Genomic DNA, 19,018 nt, shown 5'->3' with positions numbered 1-19,018 from the left:
CATTAATTCATAGCAGCTAAGTTATAATTGCTGTCTCAACTTCTTTTCATCTAGTAATGTCCCATTTCTTTCTTTTTGGGATCTTGTGGCACATAATTAAGAACCTGACATTTGAATTTCTTGAATATGCTTACAAATCACACTATGCCTAAATTATATTCATATGCACCTTCTAGTGTTTTTACCTATGTAGAATATCTCATAGTTTGTAAACATAGCTAGATGCACCACCATAGTGGAAATTGCAGGTAAAGTATCCTTTGCTGCCTATGATGCTTTTCATGAGAGCAAAAATGTTTGATGGACCTTTGTGACTATGCATACACATTTTACAAAATCCAGCTTTATATGTATCCACAGGTCTAAAAGTTTCAGTCTTAGCAGATAGTAAAAGCACACTCCATGACTGGAAAACTCCAACTATTTGTGATCAGATAACACATGGGGCTTTTTCCTAAGTACTATTAAACCTTGTCCCCATTCTCCTCCTTAACTATTCAATAACAGACATTCACAATAGCTGGAAATTAGTTGTGTTAGTGCCCACTTACAAGGGAGGGGTGCACCAAGATTTTGGCAATAATAGAACTACCAGTTTTACAAGCATCATTTAAAGAGAGACAGAGTTCATCATCATGACTTCATAAACAAGGACATGGGAGACCTCCAATCTATAAGCCCAAAACAATTCAGCTTTGAAAAGACTAGATTATGTAGACGATTTCTTTGAAAGAATCAAAGAAGCATTAGATAAGGGTAACTTTTTGCACTCAGTTCACCTTGATTTGGCTATTACTTCTGAAACTATACCTTACTCTGGCTTCACTGAATTACTCTTCATACTCAGTATAAATGCCAGTGTAACCCATTGGATTGCCATGTGGCTCATTGATAAAACCCACTCTGTTAGGCTTGCTCTCATCTTATCCTCCATGTGCTTTCCCACAAATGGTCTACCCCGGTGCTCTGTTCTAGGACCACTTCTATTTTGCATTTACTTCCATAATGGCCATTCTAGCAGGCTTTTTCTTCCCAATTACATTGGATATTGCAAACTTGCAGCCAGACCAACTATCCTTAAGACACTATTATCCTCCAAAATAGCCTAGCACAGACAAACTCATACTGTCAGGATCATGTCCTAAAACTGAATGCTAAAAGATTCAGCACCATACAGTTTGGGAACTATGTAACTTAGCACACTTATTAGATAATCACTCCATTATAACAAATGCTGGCTTTGCAGACCAAGACACCTCACAGATAACATACTCTCCACTGACCTCTACAGTCAATGGGAAAACCTTCTACCTCACCCAACTAATTACTAGAGGCATCACTTCTTTGTTGACAAGTCATCAATCTCATATACTTATCCATCATCAGGCCAAAACTACAGTACAGTATGACATTCATTACATAGCTATCCAAACACATAATCCTACTTGGGGGAAAAAGACAGTATATCTTCACACAAATCAATCAATCAATCAGTCAGTCAATGAATCAATCAGTCAATCATTCAGGTATGTGTTTCCTAAATCATCCAAGAGTATGTAAAGCACAGGTATCTCTTTTCTGTCACTAACAAACTCCTACTTGAAAATCAAAGCCTGGCCTTCAAATGTATTTATTATTTCATTTTGTTTATGGGAAAGTGTAGCTGAGCACAAGGCCCCCTTTCCGTGGTGGCCCAGGGAGAAAAACTTTGTGCACAAAACATTAAAAAATAATACAGTCTACTATCATATTTTAAAATTCTGTACAAATACTAAGACATAATATATACATAATAGCAATATATAAGACATTATACATTTGTGCATAATAGTTACACATAGTAGTATAAAAAGGTATCTGAATACACTTAATACATGTTAGGTAGTATATTGTAGGAGTGTTTAAACAATGCATCAGCTTCATTACTGAGGTGGGTCAATAGAATTTTAAGTACAGCACTTGTTTATCATGGAAATTCTAACAGTAATATTATCCTGGAGTATAAAAACAGCATAGCAAAAAATCAAGAAGGAGTTGTTTAAGTTTAGTTTTAAAGATGTGAGGGTTTTCAAGTGATTCTAGTAGGAAATGCAATGAAGTTCTAGGCCTTGGAGCCATGGTTGGAATACAGAGCATCTTCAGCTATGTAGATGTCATTTTAAACCACGATTGTTATGATTAAAGTGGTTGGAGGTGATCCTTTGTAGCAAAGAGCCTAGAGCAGGTCACCTTTAAGGCTATGTGTTATGTGTAGTTGACATTGAGTGAAGTGGTGGGGTAGCTATAACTACCTGAGCTGCTTAAGGGCAATGCAGAGAAAACAGTAAGCTTTATGGAATGCAAATGTGGCTGTTTTACTGGTGCATTGTCCAGGTTTGTTGTTCTCTGTGGTCTGGAAGTTGGAAAAAATTAGTGAGACATGCAGGAGTCTAGGCAGGAGACAGGAGTAGGTGAGGGTTGTCCTGCTACTTTTGCTGAGATCATGTTTAAGTTTTTATAAATGCAAAACATTTTTACAATGCTATAATGACCCAAATCAGTTTAATCTACTGGATCTCTCTGTCTCTCTCCCCCTTGTCTAGCTCTCAAAGAATTGTCTACCTCAGGAACAAACATCTGCTTTTTTAGAAAACAAAGCCCATTCCTTACTGTCTTCAAATTTAACTTAGATGAATACATGATAAGCTTTAAGTTTACTCCAGGAGTTATTCTTTAGCATATATGAACAGGGAGAAGGACAGGGGTAACATTAAGTTTATCAAGGGTGACTGCAATGGCTAAGCTTCAAGTGACTTAACTTGTCAGTTAAATAGCCCCTCCAGTGGCAGAGAGGGATAAAGCTCTGACTATGACCCAGGTGACCCAGGATTGATTATCTGTATAGGCAACTGATAGAAGCAGCAGGGAGAGATAGGTGTTGCCATCCCAGGGTAGATGGGAGGACCTGTGGGCATCTACTTTGTCAAACCCTGGTGAATTCTGGGGAAGGAACATTGGTAGGTGTGCATAAAGAGAAGTGTAGGGTGGAGACACAGTTGAGCTGCTGTGGATGCATGGTGATATGTAGCACATCTCCATTGGATGTTCAACCCCCAGACATACCATTAGGTTTGCAAAGTGAAGGGAGAAAAATGAGTAGGTCATCTGTCAAAATCCATCTATGGATGGATGCACAGACATGCTGAGCCCCCCCCCCCATGCATTGTTCTTTGACTGACCCCTGCAACACTAGATTAAAGTCCATGGGGGGGATACGGAAGAAGGCTGGTAGACTTTGCATGGACAGGTACTTGGATGCTGGCCCTGTACCATGAAGGTGGAGGTACCCCAAAAAATGCGTCTGTTATCTATTAGCAGCATATGAACATATGAACCTTCGTCATCATTTGGTCTATGACAAAAACAAAAAAAAATGTTCATAAAAAAATCAAGTGATTCACATTCAGTCATTTACTCTTTAACAGGCCTCTAGCACCTCTGCTTTTACAAGGCTTCAATAAACGTTGGATATAAAATTGTGAGAAACGTTTATATGCATAAATCACACCTACAAATAAATACTCCACAATTAATTAATATAAAACATAAAAATAAAATATGAAAAATGATGAGTTAAAGTACAACCACATTCCAAGACTGTTCTTGGTTAAGATGCACCTGTGGCACTGTATTATACTACAAGATCTAACACATTTCCTCATATCTTAGGATGTGTTTGTTATCTGTATCTATTCTTTCCTCATCTGGGTATTTAAAGACCACACTGGATTTTAATCCTTTGCACACTGATTCATTCTTCTCAGAAAATGTTCAGTTAAAGGTGAATTAAAGTTTATTTTTTCCCCAACATGTTTTATTATAAGGACACAGTATTCTACAGACTATATGATTATTATCACAAAAATAATTAAAATGGCATAATTTGACTCAATCTGTGCTTAGGCAGATCTGTCCTGTTTCAATCAATGTACACATACTATGACCCTCAGACATTATGGTTTACCTTATTATTTACATTATAGCATACAAGACCTATGTCTGGACATTTAAAATTACTGTACTACAAAATCTTGTATATATATATATATATATATATATATATATATATATATATATATATATATATATACATATACATATACATATACATATGCTGTCATAGGATTTGAGCCCAACAAACAGTTCAATGCCTGAAAAATAGCTATATTTTTAATGCTGGTATATAATAATATAACATCTGTAGTGACCCAATAGCAATTGTGTAACCAGAAGATTACTTAAGTTTATTCAATGCTACTATTATATCTTGTGCATAGAATAGTAGCATGATCACATATTTCAACAGGCATAAATTAATAACCTGTCCAGTATTTCCCAAATAACTCTACCACTAATAATTGTACTACCAGGTGGACATTTAATGCTCTCAGGGATTTTTGGTAAGCAATAAAATTTTGGCATCACAGTTGTTTCATTTCTAAGTTTTTATACATCATGTCTTCTTTCACCTTTCACTAAGAGACATTCCAAACCTTTTTGCCTGATAATATTTGTCAGTATTCTTTTTAATGTATATCTCTGTGTAATTAAGATGTTCCATGCACATTTCCACATAACTTTCTGAATTCATTGTAATAATATTGCCGCCTTTATCTGCTGGTTTGATGACTGTATTTTTGTTGTTACTTAATTCTTTCAATGCTGTTCATTCTCATCTTGTAATATTACAAGAGACATTCTAACAGTTTTTGCAGTTATTTTTAAAAATATCCAGCCATTTATTCTCTACAAGTTAATTAAAACTATTAATGACTATGTAATTGAAATGATGAGTAAACTTGCTTTTAAAATGCATACAGACAGGCAAAGGAGCTTAGGTTCTATAAATACTCATTTTCCTAGAATTAAATTAAACAAAGGCGTACTCTGACATATCCAAAATTTGATCACATACAACATTTCCTATAGAGTTGTTTAAAAATACAATTTTAGATATAACTTCCTAATAAAGGTTTAACAGTTCTACACATAAAGTATACCATGTACGAAGATTTGTGAGTACAGATTCTAAACCCAATAATAAAACATTATGCTGTGCATCACTCAGCTGATAATTATACAAATTCACTATTTAAACTCCACTTTTAATACTTTCACCTTGTTAATACTAATTTGTAAAGCATCAGAAGGTATGAAACCACATAAAGTCTGTTCTAAAAAGAGTACCATTTATGAATGTCATATCAAAAGACAAAAATGTCTTTAAATTCTTTACTAATCCATTCATCACCATCGCTTATGACATTAGTTCCCCTTAAAAGCAAAGGATAAGTGTTGCTGTTGTTGTTGAAAACATTGCTGTTCTTCTGCTAACATATTTTCATTTTGGTTACCACCCTTCTGTTCCTCTGTTATTATAGTTTTTCTGCACATTATCTGTCTTTTATTTTTTATAATTTATATTTGACACATGAGTTGACCACTGCTGTTTGCTTGTTGCTAAATCAAATTCTGACTCTTTCAAATCTCTGTGCCACTCTCACTGAAAGTGCCACCCTGTAAATGTTCTAGTGGTATACTGTCTACTTCTTGTGAATCCTCTGTACCATTGCTTATCAAACAGAAATGTATTATTCTACAGTCACCCAAGTCCCTCTCCCATTTTTGTTCTTTTTTTTTTCTTGCCATAAGAGCAACTTCATTAGACAGTGATTTATGGTTTAAATCTTGATCATCATTTTCCATCTCTATCTTTGCAACATGTTCTTCTAACCATTTCCTTTATTCTCTGATTTCTTACACCAAAACCTCTTGCTTCCTTACAACATAAGCAATCTGTATTTTCACCCAGGCAGTGGCACAGACATATGCTGCCTGTATCCATCTTGTCTTACATTTTACATTCAGAGTTAAGACATCATTTTATTAACTGGTAAAGAAAGATGTTTACGTGCTTGTAAACCCCACGGGGTGATATTTAAATCCACATATTTCCTCAAGGTAATGTTATTATAGTAAACATTTTGCTCTGATGTCAATAATTTTTCAAAATTCTTAATCTCTCACTGTATCTCACCAGTTATTATTGTTGCATATTTCAACAGCTTCAGAGAGTTAAATAAGTCTACATTATGAATCATAGTATCACTTTTTAACTGTTCCAGGTAATCCTTTTTGCTGCTAGGTAACACGGGAGAATTGGTGTTTCAAGGTTTATTCAGTTCAACATTATCTGACACCAGCCCTGTTAAAAATGAAGATTCTTGTGATAAATCCATAGACAACAAATGTGTTCAAAAAATATATCTTAAACTTAAATAACTATAAAGAAATTGAAATCAAACAACAAGTAAATCAGGTTCAAGCCTTTATTCCTTAATACACCTCTAGCACCTCAACTTTTACAAGTCTTCAAAAGAAATCAGATATAAAATTCTGAGAATCTTTTACATACTTGCAAACCATGCCTACAAATAAATACATAATAACTAGTCAATATAAAACACAAAAAATCAAAATAAAATAAGAACAATAACAACTTAATATACAACTACATTCCAAGACAATTCTTGGTTAAGACCCATTGGTTTTAACTTCTTTATGGTTATTTTAAATTTAAAAATAAATCACATTGGTCACATTTGATTTAATGTTTATAAGGGCTTATGTTGCCTTTGTTGCTGATAATATACTTATGAAATTAAACAACTTTCATGACGTGTACCTCAACTAAGATATGATGCAACATTATCTATATTAAAAGAACTACAATCATACATATTTTTGCAGCATATAATTTATTCATATGTGGCAAAAACAATGCAGGAGCTTCATTTAGAAATATGCATTTCCTGCAAAAATTAAATTTAAAAGTACATTTTGTCCTTTCTTTGTCACTTTTCTTATTTTTTTCTTTTTTTTATTTGCAGTTCTGAGAAATTATGTTGCCACATTCCTAATTTAGACACATTTTATACTGTTAAAATAACCCTGAAGCTGCCACTATCAGTTTTTGAAAACAATTACCCAGTTATGAACAAAAACTACAAAAGTGCCCTTTAAAGCATTTATTCAAATTTGACAAATACAGCAAAATATATTTCAGTATTCTTGTTATAGATAAGGTGATTTGGATGGTAGAAAGAGTGACACTAAAAGTCTGCTTGAGAATAAGGAATATAAATCACAGGTAAAATTAAATACAAAGGTCACTCCTGGTATGAATGATTCCATACATCTGAAGAGTTACTAAATTTGAAGAGACTGAAATGACTGAACATAATTAAATAACAACAGTGGTACTGGTTGCAGTGGTTAGCGTTGTCACCTCATAGCAAGAGGTTTTCCTGTTTGATTTTTGGCTGGGGTGCCTTTTGTGTGGAGTCTACATGTCCTCCCTGTGGTCGCATGGGTTTATTCCAGGTGATCCTGTTTCTTCCCACATTCCAAAGACATGCAGTAGGTGGATTGGACACTCTAAAGTAGCTGTCAGTGTGAGAGTGTGTGCAAGTGAGTGGTAATGATGAACTACCACGGCATCCTTAGCTCGAGATGATTGCCCTTTTAAAGTGACAACCCAAACACGTATACAAAATTGGGAAAAAAGGGTTGAGGATGGATGGATGGATGGATTGATATTGGTTGATTTTATAACATAATTTTTAGTTCTTTTACAAAGATTTGCATGACTACTCTTATTAATTCAGAAGAAGTCTGTTATCCATGAAAGATGAACATTCAAAGTTATTTTTTTATAATGTATTCTGTGGGAATTATAATGGTGTTTTTGTTGTTTATTTTGTTGTTTAATTACAATTATTTTATTTCATTAAGACAAGTTGATGCAGTCAATCTGTATTATGATATTTTTCAAAGTCATTATACAGCAGTGTGCTACACTTCTGCGTTCTTACTTTTATTAACTGCTATTGGCTGATGGTACTATAACAGGTATTTGAGTTTACTTTCAAGTTTTCATTTTATTACTTCATAAAAGTTAATAGTGTATATGCCACTGACTGAGGAAAACACGTATACATGTACATATAAAATGTATAGTAGTCCTTTCTCATGAGCTTAGGAGTTGTATTGGCTCTTTTTTGTTGAAAGTTAACTTGAACACAGTTTCATTGAGTTTCAGTTGATGACAACATATCTCTATCAATAAATCTGAAAGTCAGAACAACAGCCCCTCAAACTATTAATTAACTGATAAAAGTAAATTAAAAAAAGTGTTTTTTTGTGGGAGACTATACCTTGCACTCCAGAGGTGGTGAATGCATCCTCGCGCGCACACACACACACACACACACACACACACACACACACACACACACACACACATGCACGCACGCACACACACACACACACACACACTCTCTCTCTCCTTGCCATTTAGACATACTAACTTTTGGGATTTAGTATAGTAGACAAACGAGCAGTGTGATCTGTTTCTGTATAGAGGGCTGTCTCCTTTAATGTATGACAATGGTAAGTAAAACAGAACATGATCACTTTGAACACTCAGTCAGAGAGCACTCAGCCACAGAAATGCCAGAGTGAGTTGTTCTTGTAAAAAAGGCCTACATCTATAGCATTTTTCATGATAACTATCAAAATACATTTCGTAACAGTGATTTTTTGACCTTCAACTAGCAATGTTTGTGGTTATCCATACAGCAGTATGTATGAATCACTGATTATTGCAATTGGTGCCCAACATTAAACATATATCTTTATTTGACTGCATCTAGAGAAAAGAAAACATTTTATATTTAAATGTCATTGCAGCAATGAGGCTTATGAAGATGCTATACTTGTTTGACCATTTTTCACATTTTTGTCCAAGCACGCTTAAAATTACCAATGTTATAATAATGATCTGAAATGATGAGCCACAGAGATCTGTGATGTCACTCGGTATGTCAGTGATTATGTAATAAAACCAGAAAGCTGATTTTATATCACAGATCTCATTGAAATCTCATTGACTTGACCAAAATCTCCATGTATTTAAGCAGGTTTTTTTGTTACTATACTGAAGTAATAAAGGCTAACAATCAAAGGTTTCTATCTTTTTTTTTTTACCTTTTGTTATGAGCATTCTTTAGGTTACAAAATTAGATTATTTGGTATAGTATAAGAACTTAAGTGTGTCTAAAAATCTGATCTCTATGAAACTTTGTGTTAATTCCTTATGGTCACTTGTTTGTACTATATCTGCCATTTAAGACTATGTAATTGCTTTATGAAGTAAACACATTAGACCATTCAGTTGCTTAGAGGCCAACAAACTAATTTAAATGCTGACATCAGAGGTTGCTAATCTTTCAGTTTACATGAATAACACCACTTCGCACATGTTCCATTAATATCTTTAAAACTTCAATTCTATTTTAATGGAACATGACATAATGTGACTACAGTGAAATCTTGAAAGCTGTGATAATATAGCATTTAGTTCTTTCATAAATATTTAAATGCACACTTAAGTCACTTGTAGAAAAAAAATCCATCTGAATCTGCATTATACTTATGGAATAGCATATTCTTGTACTTAGATTCTTCAGTATGACATTTACTTATTTATTTAGCCTGCAGATAAATCATCCAGTTCAGCAATGCAATGAAGCTTTTCCTTCTGTCAGTTTAACATCGATGAGGCTTTCAGCAATTCCAGTTTCCAAATGCAACAGTAATCCATCTGCAATGGCAATATTAAAAAGGCAATTATATTTAGTTTTCATAGCAGTGGTATGTTCTTTAATATAGCAATATGAAAGCACTTTTCATAATTATGGATTAATAGATGTTCCTTTTGACATTTACCATTCATACCTAAGGAAATGCATATTACCTTTCATGGTGTTGGTGGTATAATGCTGAACTAGTAAAGGTATTTATAGAATATAGATGTTTTAAAACTCCACTGGACTAACCAGATGAAACATGCAATTCAAAAATAATGTTTTATTTCTCTTTCATTTAGCATAATGTATAGTATATAATAGCTTAACTGATTACCCTGTATTATACATATATATATATATATATATATATATATATATATATATGTATATATCTTATATTGTAAAGACTTCAGATTACACATTTGAGTGACAAAAATTGCATAATGTGCTTGAGTTAGCCACAGTTTGAAATGTAGTTGATAGTCTATAACAGGTGAAGTTTTGCTGCACACCCATAAGGCTCATACTTTTAGTGATAAGCAGGTACAGATTTATGAACACATGGTATGTTGATGAACATGTGTACATTCATGAATGCATTTTATGTTGATGAACATGTATATTTATGAACACATGGTATGTTGATAAACATGTGTACATTTATGAACACATGCTTATGGTGATAAGAAATTTCACACCTGTGAGCCCATGATTACGGAGATGAAGAGACTCAGACCTATGGACACAGGCATCAGAAGAAGGGGTTCTTTTATGAGCACATGGTTCATAATCAAAATACGCTTTTGGTGCATTTCCTTTTGAGATGTATGTGACAGGAAAGGAAAGTCATCAAACAGAGCAGAGAACAATGATTTCTAAGCTTTATATTTGTGAAGCTATGTGAAGCAAACTATGACTGCTGTAGCAGAGGGGCAGTTTGATTTCAAATAAGCACCATAGGCAATTGTTATTCTGTGTATTTAATGAATAGCAGCCTTTACATTTAATGACACTTTTTCAATATTGCTAATTATATGTAGTAATAAATGTATCATACATAGTACAGTTTAATAAATATGAAGATTTTGTACTGAGGATATTGCTTCTGAAGTGAAACCCTTTAGGTAATACACAAAATTAAGAACAACTCAGTGCTTGCATCTGACTTCATTGTGGACAGTCAGATCCTTTGCGCCATACCACTGTAAGGCGAAGAGTATGCAAAAAAAATATTTTTGAAGTGCTGATACCTACAATGTCATACATTCTCCTTAAATGCTGGAAAGCTGTGATGGCAGCGGGTTCATTGACCTCATCATGTGTTTGGAATTTTATTACTGACACTGTAATGCAGCAGCAGGAGGAGGAGGAGGTAATAAAATGATGAGCTGCTATCTTACATGTTCATAGGTTAATATTAGGCTGCTGAGCCACAGAATCCTTAGCAGTCTATCCACAATATCCCATGATTAATACCTGTCAACATGAATAATTTATAACCAGTTTTAATCCCTTTCAATGAAAGATCGAGGGGTCAGACCTCCAAGTTCAGTAGATATTTATACTTCTGATATATAAGAGTATCTATAGGAAAATTCCAGCAATTGTATTTCAGCATGAAGCAGTTCTTACCTTACCTCAACCTTGCTACTGCTATCAGCCTGGTAACAACAGTGAGATAAAGTATTTGTTACGAGCCTGTGTTTTGAACTAGTTGTCTACCTGATATCCCATCTGCCGAGCTTAGGTAGATGTTAAAGACCCAACAGTATATTATTGTAAAAAAAGTAGGTTTACAATGTTTTATTTAAGTGCAACATAAACACAGTTATGATGCCAACAGAAAAAAATGAAAACTTTGAAATTTAACAAAGCTTACATTATGCAGACAAATAGTTAAATTATGAAAATAATATATAATGTGAAGTTGTTCAATCTCGCCGTTCATTCTTACATATGGGTTCGGAGCTGATCTCTTGTCCCCAAGTCGGCCGCTTTACTAGCTGAAGATCTCAGAGTAGTTCAAGGCCAGGTCCCTATCCCATGATGCTCTCTGTCCTACCTCAGATCTAGTTTGCTGCTGCAACAGATCGGAGGTTGTCAGAGAGCTCGGGCCAGTTTGTTATATATTTTCCTCTTTTTCCAAAATAGTCTGCTTATAGTTGAATAGTACTCTAATTTTTTACAGCTGTGCTGATTATTGGGCTAGTTAGCCTTTGCTTTTTCTTTATTTAAAGTCTGAAGAGTTTCGCCCTTTTCAGAGCGGTTGCTCTTAGGCCTTTGGCTGTTCTTTAGTTTAATTCCTATTCCACTTAGTATATATTAATAGTGTGTTAGCTTACTGTTGTTAGAAAGTAGTGTGCTTAGTTTTTGGATATATATATATATATATATATATATATATATATATATATATATATATATATATATATATAGATAGATATATATTAGATTGTGATTAGCTTGATAGTTGTTCAGGGAACTGACAACTTAAAATTGTTCCTAGTAGTTAGAGTTTGCAGTGTTTTGTGTGTGATTGGTTATTCAGTAACCTTGTTCTCTTCTTTAGTGTTTACTGTGGTGTTGTACCTATTATGTCTGACCATAAGGAGAAAAAAAAATCTGGTTTTAAAAAGTGTCCAAAATGCGGGCAGAAGATGTCCATCATGGACATCCATGTGAATTGTGTTTATTGCTTGGAGCCTGTTCACCTCCAGGAAGATTGCTCTATCTGCCATTCCTTCAGTAGCATAGTTTTACTTGAGAGACAAAGGAAGTTGGTAGATAGAGGCTTATTGAAGCCAGATTTCCAGGAGTCCTTGGACAAGGCTGACCAGACCTCCAAGTCATCGAAGGGTTCAAAGTCTTCTAAGGCTTCCTCGAAGCCCAAGTCATCATCTCCAAGCCTTACCGTGAAGGTGCGGTCGCCGGCTCTGCAGCCCTCGGAGCCATGCACCGAGCCAGTTTTTCGGAGCCGATCCCCAGTCTTGGAGCCGGTCTCCAAAACCTTGAGGTTGCCTATCCTTCAATCGGTGGCGCCTTCAGTTCCTTTGACTCATTCTTCGAGGACCCTCTCTGATGTGGATGTGGACCAGGTAGTGCAGAGGCCTCTCGAGATCCTGGCACTGGCTAAATTGTTATCAGCCTCGACCCAACAGGGTCCGGGGCCTAAGACCATCTTACCTGCTGTGACTACTCCTCCTCCGAGCTGAGCAGGGTCTTCGGAGCTGGGGGAGGAGGATCTGATGATTGTGGAGCCCTTGGAGTGAGGCCTGTTCCAGTGCCATCGGCTCTGTCAACCCTGACTTCTTTAGTTCCATTGGAAGAGTCTGAAAGCCAACACTCTCTGGTTGGTTCCAGGGGGGAGAGTCGAACCGATGCATCGGTTCTGACCCTTCCTCTCGGGGCATCGGCATGGATAAGCTTGGCTCCATCCTCTGGCTCAGAGACCACTGTCTTGGTGCCAGGGAAGTTGCCATCTTCTTCAGAACCAACGGCTTCCTCGGGTCGGAGCACTGATGCCTTCAATGCTATGAGGAGGGTTATGTCATCCAAGACACACACTTCATCAGGTCCCTCCTCCTCCTCCCCTAAAGTGCCACTTTCTGCCTCTACATCGCAGGTCCCCATGAAGCATCAAGACCTGGACACTCAGGTAACCCCATCAGGTGACCTTTGATCTACTGAGACCTCACCAGAAGTTCCCACTGATGAGGTTCCCCGGAAGAGGCTTTGTAAGAGGAGGCATTTAGACTCCCTGCAGGAGTCTTTGACATCAGACACCGACTTAGAGGAATCTGTAGGGTTCCCATGTTCCCCCTTGGAAGATATCTCCTTTGCTGGTATCCTGGAAGTCCTTAAGCAGAGGGGTGACTGGCAGTCCATTAGCCCTACTGAGGATGAGTTGGTGCTCCTGAAGGCCTTTGGGTCTCAACCTTCCACCTCCTGGGTGACTCCGCCCTTCGATGAGCTAATGGAATTGGTTGCTCGAAGGGCATGAGAGTCTCCTGATACTATAGAACTAGTCCCTCGGAAGCCCAACAAGTTTATCACCTACCCCCAAGACAAGATGTTCCTCACTAAGGGAGTTCTGGTTGATGCCATGGTGGTGGCGGCAGCCACCAAGAAAGAGATGTCCGAAACCTCTTCTACTGTCCATCCTCCTAATAGGGATTCCAGGACTATGGACAGATACGGGAAATGCATCTTTAGTACTGCGACCTTTGCTATACGGTTGCTTAACTACTTGACTCATTTTACCCATCTTCAAAGGGATTTCCTAAAAGAGCTCAGAGATACTCTGCAGGGTAGTACAGATGGAGCTGTCTCTGAGAAGGTGCCAGCCCAGCTTAATACCCTTAATTCCATAGTGAACTTGTCCATGTGGCTCATTTCCTATGCAGCTGATGGTTCAACTCAGGCAGCGGGTTCAGCGATAGCTCTTCAGAGACAGTCCTGGATGCACTTATGCTCCTTTGTGGAAGCCTTCAAGTCTTCCTTTGTCAACACCCCATTCTATGGCTCTTCTCAGGGGCCCTCCATCCCTCTCTTCATTCCCTCAGACTGACAGCTTGGCTGCTCCAATTCCCAACCTAACCAGGTCACATGATTTTTCTTCTGAGGTACAGCACATTCTTGTATCTTCGCATAAGGCTTCCACCAGAAAGTTGTATGCTAGTAAATGGAAGCGATTTGCTTTTTGGGCCTCCCAAAATAACATTAATCCCTATGTTGCCCCGATTGCTAGTATCCTGGAATTCCTATCTAAGCTTTTTCATGAAGGTACTGCAGCTGCCACTAATAGTGTTCAATTGGCTGCAATTTCGAATTTTCACCTTGGAGCTGAAGGTTCTAATTTGATGTCTCACAGATTATGTAGGGCCTTCCTGAAGGATACCGCTCATCTTAGGCCACCTGTTAGACAACCCTTTACTCCCTGGAATCTAAATTGTTGTCGCGTATTATCACCCCCTCCCCCTTTGAGCCTGCATCATCCTGCCAGTTGAAGTTTCTTTCTTGGAAAATTATTTTATTGGTGGCCATTACCTTAGGTGTCTGAGCTTCAAGCCCTTTCTATCAAATCCCCATATTTGGTGTGCCATCCAGACAGAGTATCACTGAGGACTAATCCTTCATTCCTGCCAAAGATGTGTTCCGAGACTAACCTGAATCAAACTACTGAACTTCCAACCTTTTTCAGTAATCACTCTAATAAGTTGGAGTACTTGTTGCATAAACTTGATGTCCACAGACAAATGAGATTTTATTTGGACAGGACAAAGGAATACAGACAATTCAACTCCTTGTATCTCATGCTGACACTAAGAAAGGATTACCAGTATCTAAAGTTACCCTTTCCAAATGGTTAACTGACTGCATTAAATTTATATACTCCTCAGCGAACCAAACATTAGAGCAAGGGGTGAAGGCGCACTCCACTAGGGCTGTTTCCACTTCTTCTGCTTATGCGGCTCAATTGCCTTTGGATACTATATGTGCAGCTGCCACTTGGTCTAAGCCACATACCTTTATCACTCTTACAAAGTGGACAGGGCCTCCAGGGACAGGGCTTCCTTTGGTTCCATTGTCCTCAGGAATATACTCCATTGAGCCTCCCAGGATTAGGGTGCTTGGGACACTACCCATGTGTAAGAATGAACAGTGAGATTGAACAACTTCACATAAAGAAGTTATGTACTTACCATAAAGTTTCATGTGAGTTGTTCATCTTGCCTTAATTCTTACATTCCCACCCACCTTCTCCCTCCAGGGTCTCGAAGAACGAGTAGACTTGGAGTCTGGTGGTCTTCTTCTGGGACTTCTTACTCTGGTTGGAGTATTTATTGAGTTACAACTGTTCATGCTGGGTTCAGCAAACTAGATCTGAGGTAGGACAGAGAGCATCATGGGATAGGGACCTGGCCTCGAGTTACTCTGAGATCTTCAGCTAGTAAAGTGTTCGACTCGGAGCTGAGGGATCGGCTCCAAACCCATGTATAAGAATGAAGGCGAGATGAACACCTCACATGGAAAGTTATGGTAGGTACATAACTTTTTTTAATTGCATGCAGTCTTTTTCAAGTTTTTAAAAATGGTGTATTTTACATTGTATGCATTAAATAAACTTTTACAGCATAATCTTTGTATTAATAAAAGTATAACTTTCATTTTGTCAGTTATCAATCCTATTTTTCCTTTTCAGAACTTGTTTCCTCTACTGTTCATTTCTTTTTTATGTTAATACTAATTTATTTTATTTAACATTTGTTTACCAGGAAAGTCCAACTGGGACAGAACCCATTTTCAGTGGAGGCTGACGGAAAAGTGCTTCAGCAAATATCTTTTGGAAGGTAACTGGTGCACCTAGAGGAAACCCATGCAAATGCAGGGTGGGTATGCAGACTTTGCACAGAAGGCACCCCAGCCAAGAATTGAACCAGATAACCTCCTGCTGAGAGGCTACAATGCTAACCACTACACCACTGCACTGCCCCTGTTAATACTAATACTTATACTGATACTGATTGACTGTGTGGGCGATGTCCATAACATGTCACTGTATCAGAGAGTGGTTGTCATCAACCATTTTAAGGGGGCCATAATTTGAAAGCATGTAGGTATTAAGCCACCCAGGTGGCTACACATATACATACAGGGAACCACAAATCACATTGACAGAGTTCTGTATGCCTTTGGGAAACCATAGGATAGAATGCCATCTATAAACTTGGGGACTTCCATGGTCGCACATTCCTCATCAACCTAACAGTGTCTGTTGCTAACAAGAAGGCAAACTGGACATTATCACTACATATTGAACTATTTCTTTTTTTCCTGCTAGAGGGCATTCAAGACTTGGTATGAGGTGATCAGAGGAAATGGTGTGAATATGCTAATAAGCTGAGTAAAGTTAGAAGGAAATATGGGGATTAAAACTAATAACTGTAGGTGAACTGCAGGTAAAACCCAGGCAAAAGTTGTAGACATCGACTCATACATATCATAGCTGAGCCAATGCACTCACTAAATGGTATTTATTGTCTGAAAGTGTGAAGGTAGAGTATGGCCACTGGTGGGAAGCAAAGCTTGAGAATTTCATAAGCCAGAAAAATGATGTGCTACTGTGAGGGTTTCACAAGCATGTCAGATTTCTGCTTGCATGTCATATGCCTACTGGCCAAAGGGGATACTGACCAGTATGTCAAGAACCAGATCTGACATGGTATGCTTACTGGCCAAAAGTGATACAGACCAGTATGTCAAGGACCAGATCTGACATGGTATAGGGCAGGATGTGAACAGTTTGCCAAGTCATAATAGGTTCCTACAACAGGTATGAAGGAGGGCTACAGATATGCTTTCCCCAGTATAAAACACTTGGCTTGAGACATTGAGGTGGATAAGACCATCACAGGTGGTAAATTATGAACATTAGAACAGCTGACAGAAGTTGAATAGTATTTGGTTCTGCTCACTGTGCGGCAGGACTAGTCTTACAGATCACATGGTGGATTGGATGTAGATACAGATGTGTCACTCACTGCCCATGAAACCATAGGCAATGTGCCAGGTTAATATTTACTATATTATAACATAGAGATACACATAAAATGGAGTGGTTATGATTCTTGATGATTTCTGCTTCTGTTCTTTACAAGCTTCAGGTCTATAAGTCCATTGTTCCCATTAAAGTATGTGTTACAGAGAATTGTATATCAATGTTTAAAATGAGTCGCAGTATGCATACCACAGGTGGATAGTGCAACCATACATTTGTAATCTCACACTGCTGTCATATGTTTCATGCATTCACAGGATCCACTGTTGGTAGGTCAAGCACAGTGGGGAAATAGTGGGCTCATGTCAGCAAGTTTGCTATAGATGATGATAATGGCAACATACAATTAGCATAGGGTGATGAGTCAGTGGCCCTGAATATCATGGGGAGGTAACATCCACATCTACAGCTAGAGATGCTGCTATGCACATAGCTTCAGTAGATCCTGTCCTATCAGCAGATGTGCAGTGCAGAGATCCAGGAGAAAATAGCTGCTTCTGTGTCACTTGCTGACACTATGGCCCAGTGCTGCTTGTCAAGACTGGAAATGTTCCATATGTTTTACACTTGGAATGCCTCCACAGTATGGCATTACAATGTCCTGTAGTTCAACCATACACTTGTCATGGACTTTATCCATTCCTGACATGGCTAGACAGAACAGGGATCACAATCAATGGTCATATTTTTGTAGTTAAACTTTGATCGTGTAATACTTGCATTTCCCCCTCCGGCATCTTACTTGATGATACCACTACAGAACCAAACTGGCTCCATTTATTTCAGGGGATGACGGGAGTCAGCCATTCCCAGGCTAAGTGTAAGACCTACAACATGTGTATTCCTGTCTGAAAAGCATGTTTATGCATTGTGTTCTATGGCAAGAGTCGGGTAGCATGGAATGGGTCAGATTACCTACCCTCTCATTTTGGGAGTACCTCTCTTCCCTCATCAGCTCCTGTGATGTCTTCCATTGAGGTTTCCTTTGGGAATGCATGACTTTGCAGGCCAAAGTCTCCTTGAGTAAGAATATAACAAAACAAACTTGCCAGGCTTGAGCTCCATCAATTAACACCAAGTGCTACCAATAGCTGTCACCTTTGTGATGAGCCAGGGCCATTTCCCTCCCTCGGATAGATTATTCAGCAGTACCTGCAAACTCTCATCCTCCCTAGAAAACTCTTTCATGTGTACCTGTAGAGGAGTAGATGCATTATCCCACTATACTACACAGCTGCTTTGTATGGTACTTGTTTTAATAACCTATTAGTGATGGTACTCAACACATGCCCGTCAAGTGGCCACTTAGAGAATGGTGGATATTATGTATCCTTCCCTTTAATTTACATGCCAGAAATTTTTCAAAATCACTATATCCCAACTGTCCTCTTTCAAAATGTAAACTACAGTGTAGCATTCTTACAACAACCGTATTCTACTATTGTCCTGCATCAGTTGCTTCAAATACCAGTGGATGTTCTTTGAAATATCATACTACATTGCTGTTTCCTTAATGCCAAGGGAAATTTTCTTGAAAGCTACTAATTCAACTTGAGATATCTCAGCACTGTAGCAACAATTTTCCAGCCATTTCTTAGCTATGAAACTTGTTGGCCTTGTTAGCTTTCAGTCCCAGCACTATGAACAGCTATTCTGCAGTCATTTCTCAACCGTGACACATTCTGTCTTTTCCAGCTTTTTGTCTGTGACTACTTAACTCCTTACATTCTGAATTAACCTCAGGGCCATGCCTGAATCTCTTACTGAACAG

The sequence above is a fragment of the Protopterus annectens genome, chromosome 5.part0 (genome assembly GCF_019279795.1).
Source record: "Protopterus annectens isolate FY-2018-M chromosome 5.part0, PAN1.0, whole genome shotgun sequence".
Classification (NCBI taxonomy): domain Eukaryota; kingdom Metazoa; phylum Chordata; order Ceratodontiformes; family Protopteridae; genus Protopterus; species Protopterus annectens.
This window is presented reverse-complemented; position numbering follows the sequence as displayed.